Below are 15,138 nucleotides of genomic sequence, written 5' to 3' on the forward strand. Positions count from 1 at the left end.
TTCTAGGTTAATTTAATATGTACACTGAACACACTCATCTACTGTTACAGACGTTTAACAGAGTAAGATAATACTTCTGCAAATTTTCTTGCTTACATTTTTATACATTTATTAGCTACGCTATGAAATACTTACTCAATCCAAGAGGCTATGAACTTCTTTGTTTATTAGATATTTAAGCACTCAAGGAATAGAGTCCACTAGTAGCATGTATTATTCCTTATTTAGTTTTATCAGAAATTTATTTGCATGCCCAAAGTACCTATCATCTTAGGTAAAGTTGTTCCTTTAATAATCTGTTAATATTATATCAATTTACTTATATTATAAAATTATTTCATTTATTTCTTCCTCAAAAATTTCATCTAATTCTACATTTCAAAAAAAAAAAATTATTATATTTAATTTTAATTCTAATTAAACTCATGTGTGTTCGCTCCCTTTAATGGTGGTGTAGAAGGTGGCATGTGCTTAAATCTAGGGATGTATCTGTTTACTAACACCTACAGGTTTTGGTGTAATGGCAATCGTGACTCCAACAAGTGGTATCAGGGTTTCGAGTTTGAAACACACTCGGCTCTTGTTGGGGGGAGATTGTTGGCTCCCCGTTAATGGATGGCAGTGTAGAAGGTCAACTCTCACCTACCGGTTTTGATGTGTCTGTGTACCAACACCTATGGGTTTTGCTGTAATGACAATAGTGACTCCAACAATGTGCTCTAATATTGTGACCTACTACTCTCATATTATATGTAACATTTCTTTTTTATTGAGGTAGAAAATACTCTTTTTGCCCTAAATTTTGACAAAGTAAATGCTTTTTTAACCAAACTAATAAAATTAAGCATCTCATATTTTTAATTTCCATTCTTCTTCGTGATTATTACTTGACTTATCTGCTCATTTATAGTACTTGTGCAAGATGATCATTATTTTCTATCTCTAGTATACAGTCATGGAAACACAATTATAGATTGGATATATATTTTTAACAAATTCTTGGCACCCTTATGTAATTTGGGATTATATTGGAAACTATGTGCATCAATGTTTATTTTACTCTTGCCCACTTTTTATCTCTTTATATTCCTAGGTCCTTTATATTCTATGCTTAGTTTTATTTTGATATTTGTACATATGAATGCATTTGAAATTATATAGATAAATATATACATATAACTATATACTACATTAACCCTTCTATGGCTATACAATGCACTTTTTATAAAACACAATGACTATGCATTTCGAGCTATATGTAACATTTCTTTTTTATTAATGTAGAAAATACTCTTTTGCCCTAAATTTTAACAAAGTAAATGCTTTTTTTAACCAACCTAATAAAATCAAACAGCTCATATTTTTAATTTCCATAGTTCTTGGTGATTATTACTTGACTTATCTGCTCATTTACGGTACTTGTGCAAGATGATCATTATTTTCTATCTCTACTATACAGTCATGGAAACACAATTATAGATTGGATATATATTTTTAACAAATTCTTGGCACCGTTATTTAATTTGGGATTATAATGGAAACTATGTGCATCAATGCTTATTTTACTTTGCCCACTTTTTATCTCTTTATATTCCTAAGTCCTTTATATTATATGCTTAGTTTTATTCTGATATTTGTACATATGAATGCATTTGAAATCATATAGATAAATATATACATATAACTATATAGTACATTAACCCTTCTATGGCTATACGATGCACCTTTTATAAAACACAATGACTATGCATTTCGATCTATATATTACTCCATATCCAAGTCTTACGACTTTCATATCTATACAATTATAATGGATCCAAGTCTTAGTCCCATGACTTCGACTTGGCATGCATATTTCCTATATGCTAATATGTAGTAATATATTGTCTTTGGGTTGGCCGGCAGACCACTCACATTTCCCATGCATTGGTCGACGCAGTGATAGACATTGTGTTTTTTATATAACAATATTTATGATACCATTTTAGATCGATGTTGTAAACACCAGAAAATAGTACACGCTTTTGTATAATCTAAAAGACGGCCAAAGCCATCTGAAGATTTTCTAGCTGAAGACATTATGAAGTTTAAAATTTTAATTTTTTTTTATGAAGTTTAAAATTTTAATTTTTTTAGGGTTTTATATATAAAATTGGATTGTGTAGTTTATTCTTAGTAATAATTTACAATTGCTTGACATTTTTTTAGAAAGTCTAGGTCTAAGAAATGAAAGACTCGGCAAATTCAAGACCACTTCCCACACTTGGAAGATGATTCTGAAAGGTTTCAGTCAATAACAGAATTCGCCCTAAAAATATGCAGCTCTCAAAGGAATCCTCTTGTGGTACTCATAAGTTATTTTCATTCATGAACCAAGAGAAGGAAGCGAGATTCAAAAAATTATATATAAACATGCCATAGGAGGACCAAAGAGAAGACAATGTTATGCTAGAAAATTGTTACTAGAGCAATCATTCATTTGCAGAACAATTAGAGCACTATTGTGTTGGTAGAGTTCCTTCTTAGAAATCGATCACTCTAGTGTAGAGAGGATTTCACCATTGAGAGAGGCTTGATACTTCTTTGATAGAGAGGAGAATATTGCAAATAGAGTGAATAGAGGAACCTCCTTGCTCACGATTTTTTAGCACCATAGCTCAAAGAATTCTCTTCAATTGTTTAATATTCATATATTGTATTCATCTTCTAAGGCCAGAATTAAATAAAGGGAGTCATTTTCCATAATTGTGTTGGCTTGTTTTCTTCATTAAGCATTATTTGTGTGTTTATCTGTTTCTTTTAGTTTATGTTTGTATATGCATTGTTCTCACTATTTGTAATTCTTTTTTGCTTCATGCTTGTCCACTAACAACAACCAAACTACTTGCATATCTTTGCACTCCTAAAAATGTGTACCCTATAGCTACAAAAACACTACTACAACATTCACTATTGTATTTTCTTTACTCTACAATTGTGTTTGTAGGATCCTCTCTCTTCATTAACACCTCACCAAGCATTCAACATCTCTCTGAAATTTTTAAAGGAACTTTTGGACGACTTGTTCATAGCTTTTTTGTCCACCATGTGGATTTATTACAGACAAATGGGTAGGCTATGAATTTTTCTGAGATAGACAGGTAGACTGGTCTGTGCATGATAAAACCTGTCCAATTTCCAAAAAGAAAAAAATTCCCTATAATTCCACTTTTCTCAGGTGATTGGTAGCCTTTAGTGAATTTCCTTCCCAGCTTCAATTTCTTTTCTTTCGAGTCAGATTACTTAATTTATTTACTAATCACAAGTGGTAGGGTAATTAGATTATCTTTAATTTTCCTTTTATTTGCAATAGTCACATAGCTTAATTATGGGGAAAAGTAAGTGGCCAAATTCCACACATATTTTTCAATCTATTTTGTTAGTTTTTGCAAATCACTAAAGGATTAAGTGGTCCATCATCCAAAAATCTTGTTACTAAACAAAGCATTTTTTTTCCTTGCATCTTTTAGGCAAACCTAGGCTTGCATATGAAAGCTTTCTTAAATCACTTGTGTTTCCCATCTCCCTTTAGGCACACATAGTGTAATAGGAGAAAGAGTAAGTCGTCCATTACTAGTGCATCATCCATTTTTCATGCAAGGAATAACTGAAATCCATTGTAATTAGGATGATATTGTAAAGGATCATCGAATATCTACATCTTAACACACTTTGCATGTTCACTTTCTCACTTGCACACAATTAAACATCACACGCTAAGCTTCTATAAGCTTTGTATAAGAAGGCATCCTACTTTTTGTAATTATCTTGTTTTGGCTTACATCTCACACCCTAAGAAAAGGAAAACCCTTAAAAGAAACCATAACTTGAACCATCTAAATTCCCCACAGTGGCCACAAAATAATTTATAGTTCAAGTTAGGACCATTGGGTGTAGGCATCCCAAAGTCACCATGGTCATGTTACATATTTGATACATAGCAGCACACTTCTAGGGTGCTTAAAATCCTTCAACCATCCCACAGAAAAGAATACCCAAGCATGGTAGAGACCCAATTCAGAGGGGGTTTGTCTTTGCCCTAGTGCATGTAGTACTATTTGGAGTTACCTCACTCTTTTAGTGCTTTGGTAACTAACTACTAAAAAGTTAAAGCCTTAAATACTTAGGTGGGACGAACTTACTTTAGTGGTCAAAATCTATGGCATCCATCCCTATAAGTGGAGGTGTGGGCAACACAAAATCCTCATCCGTTACTTTGGTTGATTTTTAAACTACTAGAAAGCATCATCAGTTCTTTCGGAACATTTCCCCAATAAGAATCACAAGATATGTCTGCAAGGGCCAGTTACTTTGAGAATGGCAAGAATGACTAGGTATTTATAGGATCTTTTTTCATAAGTAAAAACAAATGAAAACCATTTTTTTGTTTGATTGATCACATAGTATAATTTATAAGGAAATTAATAATTTTATTTTCACTTTGTTTTATGTATGTGATTTATTTGCTTTGAGAATTATCTCCTTCCCTCAATCACACAGATAAGCACACAATCTGCTTGACACAATAAGGGACCCCATGGCTCCCCGTTGATCTAGACATTTTCAAAACCTCCCTCCATTACCATGAGGAGTGGCAAGCATAGAAAACACCACATAACTACCATTACCGGATCTTCCTTTATTGATACAACTTTTCTTGGAACCCCTCCTTGTCAAAGTATCTCATTCACTACCCCTCAAGAGACCCCTCACATTAACCCTCGGGGAGCCCCCCACAACTCCCATCCCAAGATTCCACGCAGTTCCCACCAAGGTAACTATCCTCATTAGGGAACCCCTATACATAGCTGTTCAAAATTGTTTTGCGGTGGAGGGAAACTCGTAGGTCCCTTTTTTATCTTCCCTAAACCTTCCTAATTTAAGCAATCTAACCAATGACGGGAATTGGCCACCCATGCCCACCAAGCTCCCTTTGGACATTCCAAAATTCGAGGGGAAGTAGGAAGAAGACCTAGGAAATCATGCCATGACCTTTCAACTTTGGTATTCATCAAATAGTATCACATACAATACTATTCAATTATGACTATTTCAGCATACCCTTACAAGGCCTGCAGCAAAATGATGTATTTACTAACCTTCTACATTAGATGGGAGCTTTAGTTCCCTAACCAAAACATTCCTAACATTCTTCCAACTCTTAGTCTGTTAGGACTTTGACCTAGAACTCATTACCCATTTCAAACAAACACCTTTTATAAACATATCAAATCACATCCATGAATGGTGAAAATGTCATATCTTATGCAACGCACATTTGGAAGAAAAACTCCTCCTTGAAGTATTTTTGAGAACTTTCACATTAGAAATCTCAAAGGATTTGGTGAATTCATCCCGACAAAATGAGGAAGAGGACATCAGAAAATCTCAACAATTAGAGCTTATATACACATAGTCTAGATATATCTACCATGTTCTTCTAGACGCCCCACGCCTGCAAACTTTTAAACAAGATACACTAGGTGCATCCAATGTTGTTGATGGATTTATTGGGACCATATCCCAAAACCAACTTGAAAACACTTTCCAGTACCCTAGCAACAATTACAATGGCCAGCCATTTGGAGCCATAGCACCACCACCTCACACATAATATTATCTTGGTCAACCTATGCTTATGCAGAATCCTATTACGTAGGTCAACTAATATCAGCTTACGCAGGGTGGCTAATAACCTCCCATGCAAGGTGGCTCATACCCCCCTAGGAACGTGGAAGCAATTCCTCCTTCCCAGAACTCATATTCCAGTAAGCGACAAGGGAACCAATGTTTCACTTTCCCCGCACCTCAATAGAATAACCCACCATCACAGGCTAATGCATGGGTTAATCTATTGCAACCTTCTCTCGATCAATAGTAAAAATTGGTTGAATAGCTTAACACAACTAACCCACCTAACATTTCTAAGAAAAAATCAAAGAGTAAGCCAAAGGGAGAGTCTGGCCAATGGGGTAGTAATCAGCAACAACCTCCACGAACACCGACTAGGGGCAACCACAACCGAAACCAAAACCAGGGAATGGCCAACAAAATCCCACAAAAGAAAAACTAAAACACAAGTTTACGGACCAATCATGCTTGTGCCATTTGTAGTGAATATGGTCATTACACCTATCACTATCCTCAACTCCATGATTTTAAAATGATGAAAGACAATGGCGGGCAAGGGGGGGAAAACCAACAACCTGTAATGATGCAACATTCCTTCACCAATTAAGGAGTGGTAAATACACAATAGGAAAACTCCAAACAACACCATAACCATTCTTGAGGAAGTTCCCAAAGTGCCTCAAACTATGACATTTACATGGCAGGGGAATATTTTCTCCTGTAGACATCCAACCAAGAGTATAAAACTCCACTAGAAACAAACCCTTCCACCTAGATACTACAATACCTACAAAACCCTTGATAATCCCTCGATACGCCATGAAACCCATCCAAAATATGCTTAAAGGTCTTTTACAGTGAGCTAGAAAGAACTCAAAGGTTGCTCACATCTGTAGCATATTCAATTATTTAGATCAAACTACTTCAGTTATGTCAACATTGGAAGTTTTGCAATCATGCCCAACCCAACGGAAATCATTACTTTCTGCATTAGGAGAAATCAATCCTTTTGTTTCTTGTTTAAGGTATTTGACCTAGACAAAGCTACCATGTGCCTACCATCAGTTGTAACTTTTCAAATTCCTGTCTTAGACCAATCACCATCCACCATTGCATAATCAATGAGGGGTTATCCACATGTATTATGTCCAAAATAGTTTGGAAAAAACTTGGATCTCCCAAACTCAAACCATCTAACATCACTCTCAGAGTGTGAAATGAGTGTCATTCTATTCCCGTAGGCATATACCAAGGCATTCTAGTACATCTGGTAGGTAAAACCATGTTCATAGACATCGAAGGATTGGACACACAGTTGGATTATAATATCCTTCTTGGCCAAAGTCATATGTATGAAATGTCGGCAGTACCATCTTCTGTATTCAATGTCATGATGTTCTCCCACAATGGGAAAATTATTACAATTGACCAACTCACATACTATGAGAAGAAGACATTAACTACCCGTGATGGTGTGCTACCTTTTGTCAAATCTTCTCCCGAATTGGTCACAACTTACACTGAATTCGGCCAGGATAATTTAAGCAATCTACACTCCTAGGGACATTCCCAGGAGACCCACCTGTGATAGAGGATACACCTCAAGCCATAGGAGCCTCGGTGTGCATGATGAGTTCATCAAACACCTATCAAGATCAGGAACTAGTTCCCGATACCAACATAAATGTTGTTCATGATGCTTCATTCTTACCATATGCTATCACCTAAACAACATTCTTATTCACTCCACCTCATTTTTTCTTGCACTAAGTCATTGTAACACTCTCGTTGCCCAATATAGCTCTGGCGATATCAGTTTGGTATTTTTCCCCTCAGGCCTTATTGGAAAATTTAGTTATCACCTCAACAGGCATATTTCCTGTAGCCCCTCCTCAATATAACACCCCACAAAAATAAACACCTACATCGACACCAACAAGTGCCAAAAAATGGGATAACAAAAAAGGAAAGAATGTGGAAGCTTCAAATGCTTCCTCCTCTAGGCTACTTCCACCCCATGCTTTGTGTGAAGTAGTTGGGAACCCTACCAATATGTGCCCCGAGTTAGATGAGTTAAAATCTCTTTTGCCTGCCCCAAAAGCGCTAGTGAATCCTCCTCCCCCTACCAGAGGAAAGGAAAAACCTATGTGTTATAAGGCATTATGGACCAGTCATGCATGCGCCATATGTGCGGAATACAAGCATTACACTCATCATTTGCCTTCAAATCCCTTGATATTGAGATGTGTTCGGTGCACTTGCCCAAGCCAGTACCATGACCCCATCTCTACTAGCCACCCTAATGACAGATGATGGGCCTAAAACCATTTTTGCATCACAAGGTAAGAAGCTTCATGTTCATATCCCTCTTTTTATCCCTCAACCTCCCACTATCCACAGAGGCAACCAAATTTGGTGACACCCCAACATACCTCCACGAGTGCTTTATTCGATGAACCATACCATTCCATAAACCAGTGTCCCGAGTTATAGGCATTTAGGAGTATTACCCTAACCTACATATCAAACTAAGAAACAAACCCAGATGTATGGATCATAGTTTCCACATTTGTGTTGGAAACTATCATACCTAGTGTTAGCCACACCTTACCTGATTTCACGAACTATTGGATTTCATGCATTGATTCATTGTTGAGAACTCTAATTTAGTCAAATGAGATACCTAATCCCCGGATAACACCACACGAGTGGGGGATGAAGAATATAGGTCCATATTGTGCATATTCAACAACAAAACCCTACCTAATATAAAGTCAGCCACCCATCAATGTGTCAACCCCACCACCATTGCTCTGGTTCTAGAAGAAATACAAAATAGCCTCAAGCCACTTTGTCAAAATCAACTCATACGTGTGCCTTATGCAATATACCCAACAACCTTGTAAATCAATGCTGGGAATTGCGCAAGATTGAAGTCATCTTTCACTTTTTGGTCCATACTCTACTAATTAACCACACTCGAAATTCATGCCATCAGTGTCATATCTTCTCTCAAGCACACCATACACAGAACTGTCAGTATCTTCCCCGTTTTCAAGTAATGAGAGTAGCATTAAGAAAACCTCACATTGGGAACACACCTTAAGCGGATACTAAGATCTAGAGGTTGCTGACACCTAGATATGCCCCACCTAATGATATCAACTAGGTGTCATCGTCTCATGATATAGATGATATTGACACCCACACCATTTATAGTGTTAGCACTAGTTCTATGTGCAATATTTGCACCAGTAACTCTCATAGTTCTAAGACATGTGATATGTTCCAAACATTTAGACAACTTAGAATTCAACATCAACCTCATCATGAGGAAGACAATTTTTCCCCTCGAACACCACCAAGGTTGCAATAACTTCCTCCCACTCATTATCAACTCGCCATTACGGAAATTCTACCACCACCCAATGCCGACGACATGCAACATAACATACGATTCATTTCCTCATTCGTAGGGACCATGATTCCTTTTGCCTTCTCATCATTTTTTGATGTTGATACTTCCAAACCCACCACACCAGTGGGACCATAACTAAAGGTGCATACCCATCCCATTTTCACATTGTCAACTTCCCTAGGTTCTACGACATCAACAACTGAATCATGTTCTTTCTTGTTGACCAACACAGCTAGGCCTAAACTCCAACCTCATGGCCTCATGCAACCTAATTCAATAATATATAATATTTTTCACTCAAACAAAGATATTCTAGAGGCCATGACAAAACCCAAATGTCCATGTGATCAAGCAGGAAGTTGAGAAAATCCACAAAGTTGGTTTCATCTATCTTCTTGCTTACACATCTTGGGTTTCGAACCCTGTACCCATCATGATCTGGATCTTGGGGGCATGCTCCCAAGATATGAAAATTTAAAATGATAAAAAAATATGAGAACACATAGTAAACAAAACCACAAAGAAACTTTTTTATTAAAAAAAGGAATAATTGTAAAAGCTACATTGTGGTGGACAATCTGTCTTTTTACAAAATGTGACTTGTTACTTATAGCCTTTTTTTGTTACAATACCACAGGTAAATTCTATGGGTAGGTAAATACCATGGGTGAATGAATACCATGGGTGGATGTCACTTACAACACCATCGGTAAATTCCAGGGGTTGATAAATACCATGGGAGGATGAATACCATGGGTAGATGCTATTTGCAATACCATGAGTAAATAACATGTGTGAATGAATACCATGGGTGGATGCCACTTACAATATCATGGGTAAATTCCATGGGTGGATAAATACCATGGGTGGATGAATACCATGGGTAAATTCCATGGGTGGATCACATTTTCCATTCAGATCGCGTTATGAAAAAATAGGGCACCTATAAGTTTGTACTGATTTTTGAGATCTAAACTGAGCATGCCCAAGAAAAATTAACCTACACGATCCATCGACCAAGTTATCAATGCTTGTGCAATTCATGAGGTTCTATCCTTCATGGACGAGCTCTCTGGGTATAATCAGGTTTAGATTCGCCACACCAATCAATATAAAACAAATTTCACAACACCATGGGGCACATTTTCATATTGAGTGATGCCCTTTGGCCTTAAAAATGCTAGTGCCACCTTCCAATGAGACATGAATTATATATTCCATGATCTGGCTCATCTCATTCTTTCCTATTTGGACGACCTTATTATACAATCTAAAAAGCTTGATTACCATTTGGAGTACCTTCACTTGGTATTTAAAAGATGTCGACAATATAACCTATGCTTGAACACTCTCAAGTGTTTCTTCTACATTAATGCAAGACGACTACTAGGATTCAGTATTTCTCAGCAAGGTATTAGAGTTGACCCTCCCAAATTCCAAGCGATCAAGGAAATTTCACCTCCAAAAATTTTAAAGCAAATCCAAATCTTGCACGGTAAGGCCAACTTCTTACGTCACTTTGTTCCTAACTATGCCACCTGTGCACAGGGCTTCTTGCACTTGCTTCATCAAGATATCCCTTTCAACTAGGATCAAGAAGCACAAGACTCATTTGACTCCCTAAAAGACGCATTATCTCAAGCACCTTTCATTAGCCCTCCTAACCATAACAAGGACTATACGCTATACCTCTCAACATTTGAGGTAGCCATAGTTGGGCTACTGGTCCAAGAAGGACCTAATAATAGAGAGCACATAATATATTACATCAGCAAGAACCTCTTCAATCCTACATTGAAGTATGAACCTTAACCCTTGTCCACTCTATACCTAAGCTTCGATATTACATAATCTTACGAACCACCACCATAGTAGCAAATATCCCTATGTGATACTTTCTCACTCATCATATGATGAACCACAAATACACTCGATGGGTCATTTTTTGCAAGAATTCAGCCTTCATTTTTCCTCCCCTAGGAGTGAGAAGACCCTTATCCTTGTTGAGTTCATCAATGATCTCCCACCCAACACACAAGGATCCCCATTAATGATGTGTTCCCTGACGAAAATTTGTTCTTAGTGTCAACAAATGACCCCTAGTACAATGATATCCTCCTTTTTTTATGAACTTAGAAGTTCAAACCTTAGCATACTCGCAATTACCACAGGTGCATACACCACTAGGCCCCCTATTGCCTCTGTTTGGTGGATATCCTCTATCGACAGGGCATCAACATCATCCTTCGTCAATTCCTCACTCACAAACAAGCTGAGTAGGTCTTAAATGATTGCAACAATAGGCTTGTGGTAGCCGTCTCTCAAAGATGGACACCACTGAGAAAGTCCTTCATGTCATTTATTTTTGGCCCACCTTTTTCCATGATTGTATTCAACCAGTCAATAGATTTGAGCGGTGCCAAAGACACGCTCATAAGGCGTGAACCCCACCATCTCCCCTACACTCAATAATCATCTTTGACCCCTTTAGCAAATGGGGCATAAAATTCATGACTTGCAATGCCCCATCATCAGGAAATCTTGATTACATTATGGTTTTCATCGACTACTTCACCAAATGGGTAGAGGTTATGCTCACATAAAATAACACTACAGAAACTATTGCACAATTTTTCTTTAACCATGTTATAACACGATTTGGAGTTCCCAAGGAGTTAATATCTGATCATGGAAAGCATTTAGAGAAAAAAATATTTCATGAGTTATCCCAACACCTTGGTTTTTCCCACAAGTTCACTTCCCCATACTACCCTTAGTCCAATAGTCAGGTAGAAGTTGTCAACAAAGTTCTCAAAACAATTTTTTAGCGTATGGTGAAAAACCAAAAACCAATTGGCACCATATGGTGTTTTTAGCCCTGTGGGCATACTACACAGTAGTTAAAGAATATACAAGATTCATGCCCTTCTAGTTAACCTATGGGGTCGAAGTTGTCTTCCCCATTAAGTGAAAGATCCCTACCTTGCACTTAGCCATCAAATTTCTCACCAGCCCTACACCTTTAGAACAAACGTTGGTCCAGCTGGAAGAGGTTGAATAAAGTCAACGAGAATCTCTCCAGCATAACGAATCACACCAAAAGAAGACAAAAACCTCTTTTGACTGCAATGTCACCCATTGGACCTTTACGGAAGGGGAGTTAACCATTCGTGACGATGTTTCCAAAGAATTGTTAGGACAAAGGAAGTTTGAAACATTATGGAAAGGCCCATACATTGTCAAACATTGCCTCCTAAGGAGACATAAATCTTATCAGAGCTCGATGAGACCTCACTCAAAAATCCCATCAATGGCTCTATCTTAAAAAAATTCATCCATAACATTGTAAGTAGCCCTAGAATGAAACTTTATGCACCATGACTTATTTTTATTATAACCAATTCATCATGGATACACTCTAAAACATTCCTCTCATCATGTGTCATAGATGGATCATCAACCAACCTACCATCACGAGTTCACTGATGGTGCTTCTTGATGGTCGCAAAACCTTGATGCAGTAACCTGGGCTATTTACTGTCCTGGCCACACACCATATCTCACCAATAGACTATGTATAGGGTTGGCTACCAACAATCAAGATGAATAGGACACTATCATAAACCTCTTGTTGATGACTCCCATGTAGGTATTAGTCACCTGCATGTATTCCCTCATTCCTAGCTTCTTGTATCGCAGTTAAATAGAACCTTCAAATTTCATGATCCATAGCTCTTTCAGAAATATCTGCATGCACAAAGGTTAGCCCGTGGTTTTGATCATATCACAGTTACACATCTACTAAGAAATCAAAATCATATAGTTCACTGCATAGCTAATCAAATACTAGATTGTCATTCATAAGATATATATCACCATCAAGAAACATGAAGCATTAACAAATATCCATCGAATAAATACATACATACATCAGATGTATATAAGAATACACATCAAGACACGCAATGAGAGCCACAAAAAATCACATCTTATATATATGTGTGTGTGTGTGTATAGATACATATATGTGTGTGTGTATATATATATATATATATATATATATATATATATATATATATATATATATATATATATATATATATATATATATCTGCATGCACAAAGGTTAGCTATATCTACATGCACAAAGGTTAGCCCGTGGTTTTGATCATATCACAGTTACACATCTACTAAGAAATCAAGATCATATAGTTCACTGCATAGCTAATCAAATACTAGATTGTCATTCATAAGATATATATCACCATCAAGAAACACGAAGCATTAACATAATATCCATCGAATAAATACATACATGCATCAGATGTATATAAGAATAAACATCAAGACATGTAATGAGAGCCGCAAAAAATCACATCTTATATATATGTGTGTGTGTGTGTGTGTGTATAGATACATATATGTGTGTGTGTGTGTATATATATATATATATATATATATATCCACTGACTCAAAGCCAAGAAAAATAGGCCAACAAAATAGGGGAGCATCCTCATAATGGGTGTTTTCCCTGGTACATACAAAAAATCTATCTAGGGTTGTGGCCCTGCACCCCACACTTGAGGTCCCACTACCTCATCTGGTGCTAGAATGAGACGCATAGTCACTATTTCCAGCACGAGGTGACGAAGAGTCAGTCATCGTGCCTTGTCATGTGCCATCACTGTCTCCAATGTCTCCTCTCCCAATCTAGCCCACCCCTCCTCGAGCATCCCCCTCACAAGGGTGACCACTTGACCCCATGCATACTTTGACTCCCTCAATTATGCCTCTGCAACCTCTTCTTGAGCCTCTGTCGCCTCGACACACTCCCGTAGCTTAATCATGTCTACAGAATTAGATGAGTTTCCTCCCTCTCCCGAGGGTCCAACAATCTCTATACGACGGCACTGTGTCGACCTCTTAGGCTCCTCTTGAGCCCTAACATCCCTCAGTCACTGCGGCATAGCAACCGCACTAGCAACACCCATGCGTCAAGAATCATTGCCTACCAAGTAGGTCAATGGTCATCCATGGGGTCCCACATCTACAAGAAAAAATACATGCTATTAGCATCATCAAAATATGCATCATATCTATACATGTAAGAAAACACAAATTAAGAAATCACAAATCACATACCTTTTGGCCCCAAGCATCACCAAGGGGAAGCCCCATGTCTCAATCACTCCTAAAGTCCACACTATGATAGCGGTACTCTAGAATCATCTGAGGATTGGATCTGAAAAAACCCTCCATAATGGTGTTCTGATGATGCCTTATGGCACCACCACCAGCCCACGACATCATTGGATCCCACCACCTAATTTGTGGGTCTCTAGCAGGACCTGATGACGCTACTAAAAATGGTCAGAGCATCACTATCCTTTATTACAAAATACTACACATGACACTCACATAATATAAACTTCACACTTGGCCTCGTCATACCTATGTAAGTTGTGATACCATACCCCTATAAAAAAAATATAGCGCAGTCAAAGAAGTGGCCAACCTGCAATCTCTTCAGCACTGCAATCTGAGGCCTTGACACTTGGTGAGGGATCACCAACCCAGCAAGTCATACAATCATCGTTAGCACAACGCACTTGGAAATATATATATATTGGAACCAACCCAAATGCACCCCTCATCAATATTTTTGGGCCCAAAGTGACCCCCCTCCCACACATGAATGTCTACCTTCCCAGTCAATAGGGGAAACTATAAGGTATCCCTAGAATGCACCAACCCAATAACGAGATACAAATATACCTCAGTAGAAATAGGTAGGTCAGCTCATCGTATATAGAATATTTCCTACTTTGTATCCCAGCATTGAATCAAGAACCATAGAAATTCATCCTGTGGTTCTGAAGAAACTTCAGAAACCCCCATCTCACTAGTGCCCTACTAGAAGTAGCATATCCATAAATCGCTATGCGAAAGGGCTCCTAGTCACACTCTCTCAATAGCATGCCAATCCTGCCATCAAGTATATCAAAAATAAAAAATAATCCCCCTAGGATTAAAAATCACTAATTACACAT

This window comes from Pinus tabuliformis, chromosome 9 (assembly GCF_031772625.1).
Source record: "Pinus tabuliformis cultivar Carrire ecotype Pingquan chromosome 9, CPIR1, whole genome shotgun sequence".
Taxonomy (NCBI): Eukaryota; Viridiplantae; Streptophyta; class Pinopsida; order Pinales; family Pinaceae; genus Pinus; species Pinus tabuliformis.